The sequence below is a fragment of the Nilaparvata lugens genome, chromosome 9 (assembly GCF_014356525.2).
Source record: "Nilaparvata lugens isolate BPH chromosome 9, ASM1435652v1, whole genome shotgun sequence".
In the NCBI taxonomy this organism is placed as follows: domain Eukaryota; kingdom Metazoa; phylum Arthropoda; class Insecta; order Hemiptera; family Delphacidae; genus Nilaparvata; species Nilaparvata lugens.
In genome coordinates this window covers 36141752-36156728 of record NC_052512.1, presented here as the reverse complement: position 1 = coordinate 36156728, position 14977 = coordinate 36141752, and the positions used below count along the sequence as shown (strand labels likewise).

At 35.6% G+C, this 14977-nt stretch overlaps 2 protein-coding genes across 4 annotated transcripts in view; one reads left to right on the top strand and one right to left on the bottom strand.

Moving 5' to 3' along the window:
* The window catches only part of LOC111043682 (acetylcholine receptor subunit alpha-like 1), a 195261-nt gene that overhangs the window by 73143 nt on the left and 107141 nt on the right, over nt 1–14977 (bottom strand). The window lies entirely within an intron of this gene.
* LOC111043683 (alpha-tocopherol transfer protein-like) overlaps nt 1–14977 on the top strand; it is a 74543-nt gene that overhangs the window by 48596 nt on the left and 10970 nt on the right. The gene's annotated exons all lie outside the window — the stretch shown is intronic.

Below are 14977 nucleotides of genomic sequence, written 5' to 3'. Positions count from 1 at the left end.
ATTTATGAATAAACTCCTCTGGATGTGTCGTCCAATATCCAGAGAAATTATTATTATTATTATTATTATTATTATTATACTTTCTATTTATCATTCTTCTTTTTGTCTTCTTCTTCTCCTTCATCATCTTATGCTTCATCATCATCATCTTCTTCTTCTTCTTCTTCTTCTTCTTCTTCTTCTTCTTCTTCTTCTTCTTCTTCTTCTTCTTCTTCTTCTTCTTCTTCTTCTTCTTCTTCTTCTTCTTCTTCTTCTTCTTCTTCTTCTTCTTCTTCTTCTTCTTCTTCTTCTTCTTCTTCTTCTTCTTCTTCTTCTTCTTCTTCTTCTCTTCTTCTTCTTCTTCTTCTTCTTCTTCTTCTCTTCTTCTTCTTCTTCTTCTTCTTCTTCTTCTCTTCTCTTCTTCTTCTTCTCTTCTTCTTCTTCTTCTTCTTCTTCTTCTTCTTCTTCTCTTCTTCTTCTTCTTCTTCTTCTTCTTCTTCTTCTTCTTCTTCTTCTTCTTCTTCTTCTTCTTCTTCTTCTTCTTCTCTTCTTCTTCTTCTTCTTCTTCTTCTTCTTCTTCCTTTTATTCTCTCTACCTCCACAAATTATAATTTTATATTGATATTTGATTTTGCATCAATTCAACTCTAATGGATTCAAATTGCTACAATAGGCTCAAATTCGAACATTGGAGAACTCCTTTCCCATCCAATCGACTGAAAGTCTTCAATTGTAGCCATCAAAGACCCTTTTCACTCCTCATTTCACTCTAATCCCCTCCTCCGCCCACCACTCATCCTCATTTCACTCTCATCCCCTCCACCTTACCCACTCACTCATCCCACCACTGGCTTGACAATGACTAGCGATCGGCGAAAGATAAAAAGATACCCTCTTCCGTTTGACGAATTGAATTCTCCCTGAGGACAAATTTCTGAACCGAACAAAGCTTCAATGAATCTGTTGCACTGGCTCATTGCACTTACAGTTACTCACAAGTAACAGAGTTGTCTTATTTCTTCAATAGAGAGATTCTGTTTCTGAATCCCAGCATCTGATTGGCCTTCCTTTGTCACCCTGTTCTGTCATCAACAAAGCAGACAGCTCTATCCTTTTCTAACCTCGCACGGCTGCAAAAAGATGTTTCGTGGCCTTGTAAACATGTAATAAACTACCAAAATTATAAAAAGTTTCCATTGAGTAATGGAAATAGTATATTTCGCACCTAGAGCGGAAAATGAGATTTTTCCGGCTCGAAATCGGTTTTCAAGTCCAAGGACTTGGTTTTCAAGTCCAAGGGTTTTCAAGTCCGTAGACCGAAAACTAGAAAAGATTGAGAGCCGGAAAAACATTTTTTCCCGTGGTGCGAACGCTATTTTTCGTCACACACAAAAATAAACAATATATATATTTTATTTTTGAATATATATATAAATATTCAATAATATATTCAATATATATATATATATATATATATATATATATTTATATGAGAATAGTTGTTTACTAAGCACTTCCGAAAGCAGAAGTGGAAGGTGATAGCTCTAGCAAATCTGAATATCAGGGAATTGTCCAAGTATTTTTATTTTTAATTCTTATTTGTCTAAATAACCTAAAATATGATGTTCAATTATGTGGGAGGTTGAGTTTACACTTTTTTATTCTTTCAAATGACAATAAGATGATATTATTAATAATGTTTTAATTATTGAATAATGAATACAAATAATGAAAAGTTTTTTGATCAGCTGTTTTCTGATCACCTTTCTTAGTTCCATGTTAGCGGCTGAAAAGGGTACTCTTTCCGGCCTAGGCCAAAAGAAACCTGTTCTGACGTCAGACGAGAGTCATCTGCAAACAATGTCTTTCAGATCTACTTAGGGACTGGAAAACAGCTGCTTTCTGTGCAGTGTGGCGAAAAAAAGATTTTTCGTGACCTTGTAGAAATGTAATAAACTACCAAAATTATGAAAAGTTTTCATTTAGTCATGGAAAAAATATTTTCTTGCAGAATAAATTGTTATTAACTCGATATTAACAACTATTATTAATTCGATATTAAGAACTGTAAGGTAACTTGTGCTCCGCAAGGGTCTTTATTAAAACTTGACGAACTGAAAACTTGACATAATGAAATGTTGAAGAATTTAAAATATGCCTATAACCATCCTCGGTTAATTGCATGGATGGATGATTTATCAGTATCTTTGAATAAGAATAACTTTATCAACATTCATTTACTATTGAAATTATATATCAAAATCATGTATCATGTGACCACGTTCCAATTTTCAAAAATGGAGTTGAATTCAAAATGGCGTTCCTAGATGGCGAACCAAGATTTCGATGCGACAGAGAATCAGATATTGTCATTGGAATTGAATCCCCAATTCGATAGAAGATAGAAGATACCTATCTTCTAATTTCCCTCAAAAAAGTAATTTTCAGCTGCTTCCATACAACTGGAACATGACAAATTGAAAACTTGACAAACTAAAAACTAAAGTATTAAAAATAGGCCTATAAGCATTCTCAGTTGATTAAGACAAAAAAATGATTCAGTTCATCAAATTCTCAGGTCTCATACACAATAGGTTCCAAGAGAAGCATAAAAAAGAGAAACATAAGACAAACAGAGAAGAGATATGTATAAGTGGGAGTAGAAGATTGAGAGAGTGGTCCGACAAAAAAAGAAGGAGGAAGAGATTGATTGATTGAGTTCTTTATTCATGTAGATTACAATGTATACTGGCTTACACACATATATACAAAAACTTACAATACAGCAAAGTTTTAGATGAATTTACATGAAGAAAATAATATTATTAAACTGTATATGATATGAAAAAAACAATTTGGAATAACTATAGATAATATTGTTATGCATCTGCATAAATTGGCGGAGCTTTGGACATATCAATGGCCATCCTTTGGAAAGAATATTCAAAATATCCCTCCCACTAATTCTCTTCCAAATGTAACTAGCTACCGAAGAGATTGATTGATTGATTGAGTACTTTATTTATGTAGATTACAATATATACTGGCTTATACACTTATATACAATAGCTTACAATACAGCAAAATTATAGATGAATTTACATAATATAGACTAGGAAAATAACTATTGAACTGTATATGATATGAAAAAGAAATTTGTAATATAATAACTATAGATAATAATCATATTGTTATGCATCTACATAAATTGGCGGAGCTTTGGACATATCAATGTCCATTCTTTGGGAAGAATATTTAAAATATCCTCTCCACTAACTCTTTACCAAAACGTTAATTTCGTTATTTAAACTAAGGATTTATTTATTAATGGAAATATTGTAAAAGTTTTAATCAATATGAATATTGAAGAGAAAAAAAATGAAGTAGGCTGAAAGTAGATCAGGGTTATCAAATTTCAGTAATATACGGCATTATGCAGTGGATAATTGAAATAACATGAGTTTATATAATATATATATATATATATATATATATATATATATATAATATATATATATATATATACAATTCGTTCTATAATATGGTTTAAAGGTTAATATTGGTGGAATGGGTGAGGGATGGTTGTCATGTGATCGTTCTAGGGCCGGACAGTTTCAGTCATTTGTTCCAAAATATGTTTTTTTAAAGTCAGAGAGAGAGAGAGAGAGAGAGAGAGAGAGAGAGAGAGAGAGAGAGAGAGAAAGTGAGAGTGAAGGATGAGAGAATTGAGGAATTAAAAAAATTGATGATAAGAAGAAGTTTATAGACTCGACCATGTCTCCTCAAGAAATATTGAACTCGCGAGAATAAACATTTTCAAGATTCTATTATAAAGCCAGAATTTTCTGTAAATGGATTACATCAGTAAAAACTAGACACGAAAAAACTAAAACATCCTGTCGTTCGATGAATTCTTGTCTTTTAAGAGAGTGAAAGCTGTTTATCCTTGAGATGTGGTCTCCTTTCCCGAACTAATTGACAATATTCATCCAGATTTCGACGAAATGTTGCAGGTCTTTTTATTTTTAGCTTCTTAATAATTTTGGTAATTTATTCTTCTTTCCCCGTTCATTCATACTACTGATTTACCATCTAATCCTCTAATCCTCTCTCTACAACTGAATTTGGCCACTATTTATTTTGCTATTTGAGTTCTCATGATTTTTTTTCACCTACTGCATGACGTTTCTCTTCTTCTTCTCCCTTCTGTCCTTCTTTGTCACCCACCTGTCCCGGTCGTGTGTTGAAGGGAAGAATATTATATCCTTTTCAAAGATTCGACAATTATTTATGCAAACACAACCGACTTATTTAGTTACATCATAATATTATATTATCGTTATTCCAATTATTGCATTCAATCTTTATTATGATTGATAATAATTTTTCGTACTCTTTAGAATTCGATCATCAATCAGCAATACTGTCAATCAATGTGAATTATAAATGTAAAATGAGTGTAAGCTATTGTACCAGTATATCCTATACTATTAAACGAGCAATTTCTGTTTAGATATTTATATGTTTATATCTGTATGTGACGGGATCTCGAAAACGGCTATAACGATTCTCACGAAATTTGGAATATAGTAGGTTTATGACATGAAAATTCCATTGCACTAAGTCTCAACCCTGAGGTAACTCGCTGAAGGACATTGAAAGTATAAATACGTCCTTAGAAAAACAGCTGGAAATTTTGTCGTCTGTTGATACCGTAATGGAAGTGAGTGGACAAGTGCATGTGTGGGATCATACAGCTGATCTCACGAGAAGAAAAATTCAGCAAGAAAAACTTATTTTCGTTTATTTCTCTTATTTTTAGGAAAAATGTTTACTTCAGAAAGTCCAGAATAGTAGCTAGATGCTGTTAGTGTAGAATAGTACATAGTATATTAACAAATATTGTAGCAAAAAAAAGGATATCATTCTAAATCGAATTCGTAGTATATCATCTATATTTTGTAATTGATGATGTGTTTGTTTATTAGAGTGTGAATGAATTGTTATTTTGTTGAGTGATAGTAGCTTAACCTAGATTTTGATTTGGACTGTAGTATAAATTTGAAAAGGGACAGTTTTGGGCATAAGCCTGTTGTACCTCCTCATATAACTGTAAAAATAATTTTTCGACTAAGAAAAATAATAAATAAATAAAAACTATAAATTCAATCTTTCGTTGCAAATTTTCTATGCTTTTACACTCCAGAGCGAAGCTCGGTCCCCCGATATTACTATTGAAACACGATGCATGAATGAAATCTCATCTAATCTAATTTAATATTTTTCCACTTTTCCTCCTTCTGATCCACTCTTAGTAGTGTTTATAGGTAGTAAGATTAAAGTTCCTACTGATAAAATACTGATTATCATCTCCTATTCCATCTTAAACCTTCTAGTTCATCTTATCTACTCCTCTCCCTCATCCTGACCTTGTTCTTCCTTCCCCTCTTCCTCCTTTCTTCTAATACTTTTCAACTTATTCTTCCCATTCTTCTCCATTACCCACCTCCCCCTATTCCTCGTCTCCCACCACCTTCTCATCTTCCTTCTCCTCATTTTGCTTCTTCTACTCCATCGCTCCGTTCTCCTATTCATCATTCTTCGCCTCCTTCTTCTTCTCCTCCTACATCTACTTCATCATCTCCTTCCTCTTAACATCTTTTCCTTCTCTTATCCTCCTTCTTCTCCACAATTTGTTTCTACCCCTCTCCGTTCTCCTCTTCATCATTCTTCGCCTCCTTCTTCTTCTCCTCCTACATCTACTTCATCATCTCCTTCCTCTTACCCATCCTTTTCCTTCTCCTTCTCCTCCTTCTTCTCCACAATTTGTTTCTACCCCTCTCCGTTCTCCTCTTCATCATTCTTCGCCTCCTTCTTCTTTTCCTACCACATCTACTTCATCTTTTCATTCCTCTTATCCATTCTTCTCCTTCTCCTTCTCCCTCTCTACAACTTACTTCTCTTCTTTCTCACGTTGCCCTCACATCTCCTCCCCTCCGCCTCTCACTACTCACCTTCTTTTTCTTCTTCACCTCCTCCTCACCCTTATTTACTTCCTCCTCCTCTCCTCCTACTCATCCTCCTCTCCTCCTCCTCCTCCTTTTCATCCTACTCCTCCTCCTCCTACTCCTCCTCCTTCCTCCTCCTCCTCCTCCTCCTCCTCCTCCTCCCCTTATTCACTTCCTCCTCCTCCTCTCCTCGTTCTCCTCCTCCTCATCCCCCTCATCATCCTCCTTCTCATCATTCTCATCCAACTCCTCCTCCATCTCCTCCTCCACCCCCAACACCCCCTCTCTTTCCTCCCCCTCCTGCTCATCCTCCTCCACCTCATCCTCCTCCCACTGCTACCCCTCACCCTTCTCCTACACCTCCTCCTCCGCCACCCAATCACCTCATCCTCCTTCACACCTAACCTCCTCACACCCAACATCCTCACCCTACTCACCCACATCATTTTCCCCCTCCCCCCACCTCATCAGAGACTTCTTCCTCCACCTCCTTCTTCTATTCCATAACATTCCACTCTTTCCGCTTCACAATTTTCTTTTTTTTCTGTAATTTCTTCTACATCTCTCCTACTTTTTCTCATCCTCCTCATCCCCCTCATCCTCCTCCTTCTCCTCCTGCCTCACATCTTCCTCTCATCTTCCTCATGACAAAGTGAGTAGGAGTAGGAGGGTAGAAGTTATAATGGCGCGGAATTTAAAGTATTGAATTGAATCAAATAATTGGGGCGGAGTTAGGAATCTAGGTCCTCTCTGCCACTCAACCCTCAGACTATGAGAGATAAAAAAGTATGAGAGAGTAAGCAACGAAAGCGCTATCTCTAAAAACTCCCTGAATCAATACATTTGACTCCCAGAACAGTTGCATTCTCAGAATTTTCTCTATCTCCCAAATTTGGAGGAGAGAATGATAGGGGAAGTGAAAGTGTAAAATACGCCCAAAAAGTGGTAGAAGAGGATAGGATAGTGAGAGGTTGAGAGAATGGAGAAGCTGAGAAAGCCTGAAGTGAGAAGAACATCTTCATGAGAATCTGATACCAATATAAGAGAGAGTCTTCTTGCATGATTCTCTCCCGTTCTCTCCCGTCCCGTTCTCTCCCGCTCTCACCCGTTCTCTCCCGTTCTCTCCCGTTCTCTCCCGTTCTCTCCCGCTCTCTCCCGTTCTCTCCCGTTCTCTCCCGTTCTCTCCCGTTCTCTCCCGTTCTCTCTCGACCTTCTTTTCTTTGTCGACTAGATCCCATCTCATCGATCAAATCTTTCCCTATTCTACATCCCCCTTCATTATTAATCCACTTATTTTGCACTCTCTTAAATCAGGATTCTCGTGAAATTTCCATGTAACGGAGGCTGCAGAATAATTGAACGAGCGTTATCGAGTTCTCACTTTTGAAGGCCAAAGTCGTTTTCTGTCAGTTTGTATGTTCGACAGTAACTTTAGAAAGGATTGACCAATCAGCTTGAAATTTCGAGAGTGTATTCTTCGATCCTGCTTACAGGTCAAGTTCGTTGGATAACAAAATTGACTCACTCCTTCGTCCTTTTTCAGGATATAAAAGGAGTGACCCGTGTTCTAGTGGATAGAGTGCTTGCGTAGCAGCATAGGGATCCCGGGTTCAAACCCTCTCAATACCAAAAGTTTTTTAACCAGATCACTCCCGTCTTATCGGATGGGCACGGTAACTGACGGTCCCGGCTGAAGTATGACAGTCGTAAGGCCCATTGACGGCTTAAATTATATATTCAGGCGGTGAGACCTTCCCGCAAGGGACTCTCCACCAACAAAAGCCATACGAATTCACTTTTTAGGATATATAAATTATATTGAAAGTGCATGAGAGGAAAAATAGTTTGGATCTATCATTTAGATAGCTGAAATTGATTGAAGGCTATTTCTGTAATTTTTCCATTCATTTAAGAAAGCTGATGCTATTTTGTAGTTTCCACACAGACTGGCTCATGATTCAGGCTCATGACTCATGAATCATGGCTGAATAATAAAAAAATATTCAATTTATAAGTTGTCGCTTCCGTTAACGTCTGTCTGACTGTCTATAAAATGCGCGTAATTAATAATACTACTTGTGATAGCAGTTGCTATGACGTTGACAGATTTGCTATGGAAAATGGTTTTTGTCCAAAGTGTTAAATTTTTGAGTAGAAGCATAGAGAAACATTAGCGTAAGTAGATATCCCATGGTATAGGGAATTTATGTCGCAACTTTTACTGTTATCCCAAGCCGATAGTTCACTTAGTTCTTTCCCATGAAGCTGTGTGACACTGGTAGTCTCTCAAATTGTGCCGTTGATACACTCTCACCCCAACAAAACAGTGAAAATTGACAATAATCGACAGTAATCGGCTTGAGATAACAGTAAAAGTTGCGACATAAATTCCCTATACCATGGGATATCTACTTACGCTAATGTTTCTCTATGGTAGAAGTTACTATAAGTTTTTAATAATACTCGATTATCCAACATTACTCGTAACGTATTGAAAGAAACTCGAAGAAGTATATAAATTACTCGTACCTTATCGTTTTGGAAAGCAATACTTTTCTTACCAATGGTAATAGGGATTGTGATGTCTATCTTCCTTACCAATGGTAATAGGGCAAGAAAAGTTTGAATATTCAGAGAGAGAGAGAGAAAGAGGAAGATCCTAAAGTAACAAGGAGGAAATATGGAAGGAGATCGGAAGGATGAGTAAATTGTTGAAGAATAAATGAGGTACAAAACTAAGTAGAAGAAGATATAAGAACGGAGAAGTTTGCCGTTGACAGGATAAGATGTCAGCTGAAAGTTTCGAGAAGTGGGGAGGATGCTCTCGAGGGGATTGTAAGGAAATTGAAAAGATGCAAAAAGTAATGAGATATCCAACAAGACATTGGAATTAAAAGGAAGTTCAGATAAAATGTAGGTACAAGGGATAGTTCCCTAGTTGTCAGGGAGTAATAATTGAATAGAAGTTTAATAAGATGAGACTCGGGTTGGAATAATTGATAAAGAAATAGATTACTTTACGTTTCCAACATGTCTTAAATGTGTTTGACCTACTTCACTCTCAATTTTCTTACTTCTAAAACTAATTCGTTTAACGAGATCATCAACTATTAAATAATAACAATTAGAAAATAATTGTATGAAAGCAAGTTGAATAAGATGAGACAAGTTGAAATAATTGATCAAGAAATAGATTACTTTACGTTTCCAACATGTCTTAAATGTGTTTGACCTACTTCACTCTCAATTTTCTTACTTCTAAAACTAATTCGTTTAACGAGATCATCAACTATTAAATAATACAATTAGAAAATAATTGTATGAAAGCAAGTTGAATAAGATGAGACAAGTTGAAATAATTGATCAAGAAATAGATTACTTTACGTTTCCAACATGTCTTAAATGTGTTTGACCTACTTCACTCTCAATTTTTTCACTTATAAAACTAATTCGTTTAGCGAGATCATTAACTATTAAATAATAACAATTAGAGAATAATTGTATGAAAGCAAGTTGAATAAGATGAGACAAGTTGGAATAATGGATCAAGGAATAGATTGCTTGTCGTTTCCAATATGTCTTAAATGTGTTTGACCTACTTCCTCCTAATTTTTTCACTTATAAAACTAATTCGTTTAGTAAGATCATCAACTATTAAATAATAACAATTAGAAAATAATTGTATGGAAGCAAGTTTAATAAGATGAGACAGATTGAAATAATGGATCATGGAATAGATTACTTGACATTTCAAACATGTGTTAACCTTCCGGCAGTCGCGCTGTTGTAAAAAGTACAACAGTGTAAGTGAAACATGTTTTTTTGCTGGGGTGGTGTCAGTGAATGAGTCACCTATGCATTCCAAACTCTCCCCCCATCACTCCACTGAGTTGCAGTATCAACCGAGCAATGGTTCAGTCTTTAGGTGCCATTTAGTCGTGACAGTGCATGAGATAGGGAAAAACTGTATACGGGGTCGGTAAACGAACCAATAATGATACAGAATTGATGGTTTTGCTTGATGTACCTTATTGGGCTATGAAATTGTTCTCTTCCAAATGTTCATAGGCGTAAAATAATCCAAGAAGATGGAGAAAGTAGTCATACAATAAATTAATATGTTTTGACAGTAAACAGAGTACATAAAACTTGGAAAATTGGATGTTGTACAAAATACAACGCGCGACTGCTCATGTGAATGAGTAGGGCGCGACTACTGGAAGGTTAAAAATGTGTTTGATCTACTTCGCTCTCAATTTTCCCCACTTCTCAAACAAATTTGTTTAGTAAGATTATAAAGTGATAATTGTACATGCCCTCTTCAATCAAAATTGATTTGTTTCCTGAGATCATGAACTTCTGAATTCACTAGTAAAATGATTGGATGTGTAGTGTAGTGAAGTGTATAGTTCTGTGGAGAGATTTCACGTTCCATAGTATGAGTTTAGTACGCGTCCAGTAGCTGTGCCTCCGTGACTTTGAAAGAAAATATAGGCAAGGTATGGTTCGCGAGGTAATATTCACGGCTTTGCAAAAACATCAAGCTTCAGAAGACTTTAGATCCCTAGATGGAGGCAGCTCCCTACACACAGAGATTCTTCATTAATGAGAGAGTTGCAACGTATCACCAACAATGGAAAGAACATGTTAAACGAATGTCAGCTGATAGGCTGTGTTGTGCTAAAAGGATGTAACTCCAAAAATTTCCTTGTGTATCTTTTCGGATGCAACCCGTTTCTTTTGAGGAGATACAAAAAAGCATCTGTTTCCTATGGAAAGATACATTAGAGCTCCTTGTGTATTTTTTCGGGTGCAACACCTCGCTTTTTAGAAGGTACAAACGAGCAGCTGTTGCTCATGGAAAGATAAATTTTCAAAAATGTTCGATGTTTTTGAACGTGTAGTATTGTAGTCTAGTGGCCCTCCGCCGATAGACAAAGCTTTAGGACCCGGACTGCACAAAGTTTCGCTTGAATTTATTGCTGGTAATTGGTCACTGTTAGAAGAAGCTCTAACCTGGCTTTGAGGATAATCCAATATAATCCCTCGCACTCGTAATCTGAGCCAGGGCTTCCTCTAATAAAAATGTCAGGACCAAAAAATGACAACACTGTGAGCAGTGCTATAGAGAATAATCTCGTTCTATTAAGATTCACGCCTTAACACTGTTCGGTACACTTTCTTTCATAATTTAAATTGGATAATATTTTTCAATATGATCGTTAAGATCATTATAAGAGTGAGAAAAAGTGGCAGCTGAAATTTTTTAATGGTCTAATAAACAAGTTATGAGTTGTTGAAGTGCTAAATTTTCAGATTTAGTTTTCTTTCCAGATCAAAAACGGTTTCGACTATTTATCATTAGAACTTCTCTTGAAAATTCAAAAAATTTATCTTTCCAAACTAAAACATTCCATTCCCCATATCCTTCATAAATAAAAAAGTAACATTTTTTGTAAATTCGATAACTTTTTTATTTTGGCATAAAATCTATCGCGAAAAAAGCACATTAGAACAAAGCCAATGATATACTGAATGAATTAGAAAAAAACTCCAATGGAAAATTCGAAACAGTTTATGATCTGGAAAGAAAACAGAATCTGGAAAGTTAGCACTTCAACAACCCATAACTCGCTTATTAGACCACTTAAGAATTTCAGTTGCCACTTTTTCTCACTCTTATAATGATCTCAACAATTATATTGAAAAAGATTCCAACTTAAATAAAAATAAAAAGGTAAAATAAATAAAAATAATAAATAAAATAAAAATAAATAAACCGAACAAACTTAAGTCAATGGACTTCATAATTATATAGGAGAGCGTGGCTGTCACTTTTCTTTTACCACCGCCAACTGAAGTAGATTGTAGCTGTTATTCAAGTCAACCCGGTATTTTTTATTTAAAAAATTTGAGATTGCTAACAATACGAATAAACATGAGATTATGAACTTTTTGAAGTGATGAAACGTTGAAGAATGTAACCTAACTCACGTTAATAAATTCATTCATTTATCTAATTAAAATAACCCAGAACCCTTCTTTTATTCATCTATCCATCAACACAAGTTGATATAGCACCTTTTTTGCTAACAATCCTTGATGATCATTAAATTGGCTTTCAATTCATAGTACATTATGTCCGATGTTTTTCTACTGCAACATTGATAATGTGAGAAATTCTAACTCATTCCTAAATTATACGTCTTCAGGTGAACTTAAATATTCCTGTCACTGGTGAGATCACGTTACATTTCATTACATTTCTACATATTCTTCAAACCATTTGTTTTTTAACGGTGCGAGGTTGAAAAAAGTTATAACTCTTTGCTTTGTCTCATGAAAGACAGAAAAGCAAATTGTACAGCCTATATCGTTGATAGCTCAGTATAGTTCCTCTTGGATCAAGAGAAACAGTGTAAAATATAGGATTTTTTTTTGTTGGGGGGGGGGGTTCAAGGTTGATGTAAAGTAAAGTGATTTCAAGTTAACACCCCTTGATACTTAATATCAGTTTTGCTGCCCATACTCAGAGGGTTATTTGTGCTGAACGTCTTTTTTACTTTACCGTCAAGCTGTCAAAAATATCTTTACTGTCAAAACTGCAGATAAATGTACTTTTTTCTGTAATCCTGTAATTTCTCTATTCTGCCCTCATTCTCTGTTCCTCCATTCCATCCTTATTTACATAATTCTGCCTTATTCTGCTCTCATTCTCTGTTCCCTCATTCCATCCTTATTTACATAATTCTGCTCTATTCTGACCTCATTCTCTATTCTTCAATTCCTTATTCACATATTTCTGCCCTATTCTGCCCTCATTCTCTGTTCCTCCATCCCATCCTTATTCACATAATCCTGCCCTCATTCTCTGTTTCTCTATTCCATCCTTATTCACATAATTCTGCCCTATTCTGCCCTCATTCTCTGTTCCTCCATCCCATCCTTATTCACATAATCCTGCCCTCATTCTCTGTTTCTCTATTCCATCCTTATTCACATAATTCTGCCCTATTCTGCCCTCATTCTCTGTTCCTCCATCCCATCCTTATTCACATAATCCTGCCCTCATTCTCTGTTTCTCTATTCCATCCTTATTCACATAATTATGCCCTATTCTGCCCTCATTCTCTGTTTACCCATTCCATCCTTATTCACATAACTCTGCCCTATTCTGCCCTCATTCTCTTTTCCCCCATTCCATCCTTATTCATATAATTCTGCCCTAATTTTCTTTTCACCCATTCCATCCTTATTAACATAATTCTGCCCCATTCTGCCCTCATTCCCTTTCCTCCATCCCATCCTTTTTCATATAATTCTGTCCTCATTCTCTGTTCCTCCATTCCATCCTTATTCACATACCACTGCCCTATTCTGCCCTCATTCTCTGTTTCTCCATTCCATCCTTATTAACATAATTCTGCCCTATTCTGCCCTCATTCTTTGTTCCTCCATCCCATCCTTGATCATATAATTCCACTCTTATTCTTTGTTCACTCATTTCATCCTTATGAACATATTTCTGCCCTATTCTGCCCTCATTCTCTGTTCCTCCATTCCATCCGTATCCATATAATTCTTTCCTCATTCTCTGTTCCCCCATCCCATCCTTATTCACATAATTTTCCCCTACATAGTCGCTCATTCTTCCTCTTTTTGACCACCATCTTTTCAACCTCTTCTTTCCCCATTATCCTCTCCATCCACTTTCCAGGGGTCCACTGTAAGGCAGCGAAGATTTAGCAAATTCCTTTCATGGCCATATCAGTTCCACTTTGCAGGGGCTTTTCGGTTCTAATAACGCCATTCCAACTCCTATCTCAGACTCTGAAATTTCCTCAGTTCCTGCTTCTGAATTGGTATTACAGTAGGAAACAATCCAATTCAGGAAACAATTTCTGCGAATCATTGATGAAATCTTTCGTCTAAACTAGAATTCTGTGAGTCTCCATCCAGGAAGTAATCTATCCATGAAGAAATCCTATCCCATTCAGCGGATTGAAATGAACTTATATTATTGTCAAAAATGAGTAACCATGGCATGGCTGAGTGATTAAATTTGAAATGTACTTGGTAAGAACGTGGCGAGAAATTCGTGATCTATTTTTGAGATATGAAATCAGAAATGAGAAACCTCACTGGACATTTATTCATGGAAAAAAATTGTTTATAGCTTCATTTGCCTATTTGTTTATTTATTTATTTTTTTTTTTTTTACAAAGGCGACTTTCTAGGAGTATTTTAAGTCAAGGTGATGATGATGGAATGAATGATAATACAATTAAGATAGAGTTATGAATGAATGAAAATTATAGGTTATGCTATAAGTGATTCAAGTCCACTTTTCAGTCCAGAAATAAATAAACTAGGAATTTTGTATTTGATTTGATTGAAAACCGAATATAATAAAATGATTACATTCAATAAACTCTCAGAACTTGAAAATATTGAGTTATTAAGGAAAATTTTGAACCAGAAATTAGTCCATATTTTTTGATTATTAGTCCAGGCAACGAATGCTCAAAAAAGGTATAGAGGGAAAAGTTTGGAGCACAATTATTTTTGACCCTGAAGCTTTTAAGGATAGTGAGGGGGTAATCATATCAAAAGTCCTCACTCCTACCCACTGTTCTGAAGGGGTGGGGTGGTTTGGAAGTACCATATTTTGGTACCTATATCTCGAAAAATATGCATCTTTCCGAAATTTTATTAGAATACAGAATTAAAGATTGCAAATTAACCTGCAAGTTTCATCTGTAACATGTTTCCATATCTCTTCTAGTTTGCTTTGTCTGAGCTCTCGAAAATGTCATATTTGAAGAAAAACCCTTCCACCTCCGTTTTTTTCATCTTTTCCGATTTATAACTTATCAACGAAAAGAATCCCGTGCTAATCATGAGCTAATAGAGCATAACATTCTCTTCAATTTCATGTATTATTTTATTATTCTATGCATCTCCCTACGATTGTTACAGCCATTATAGTG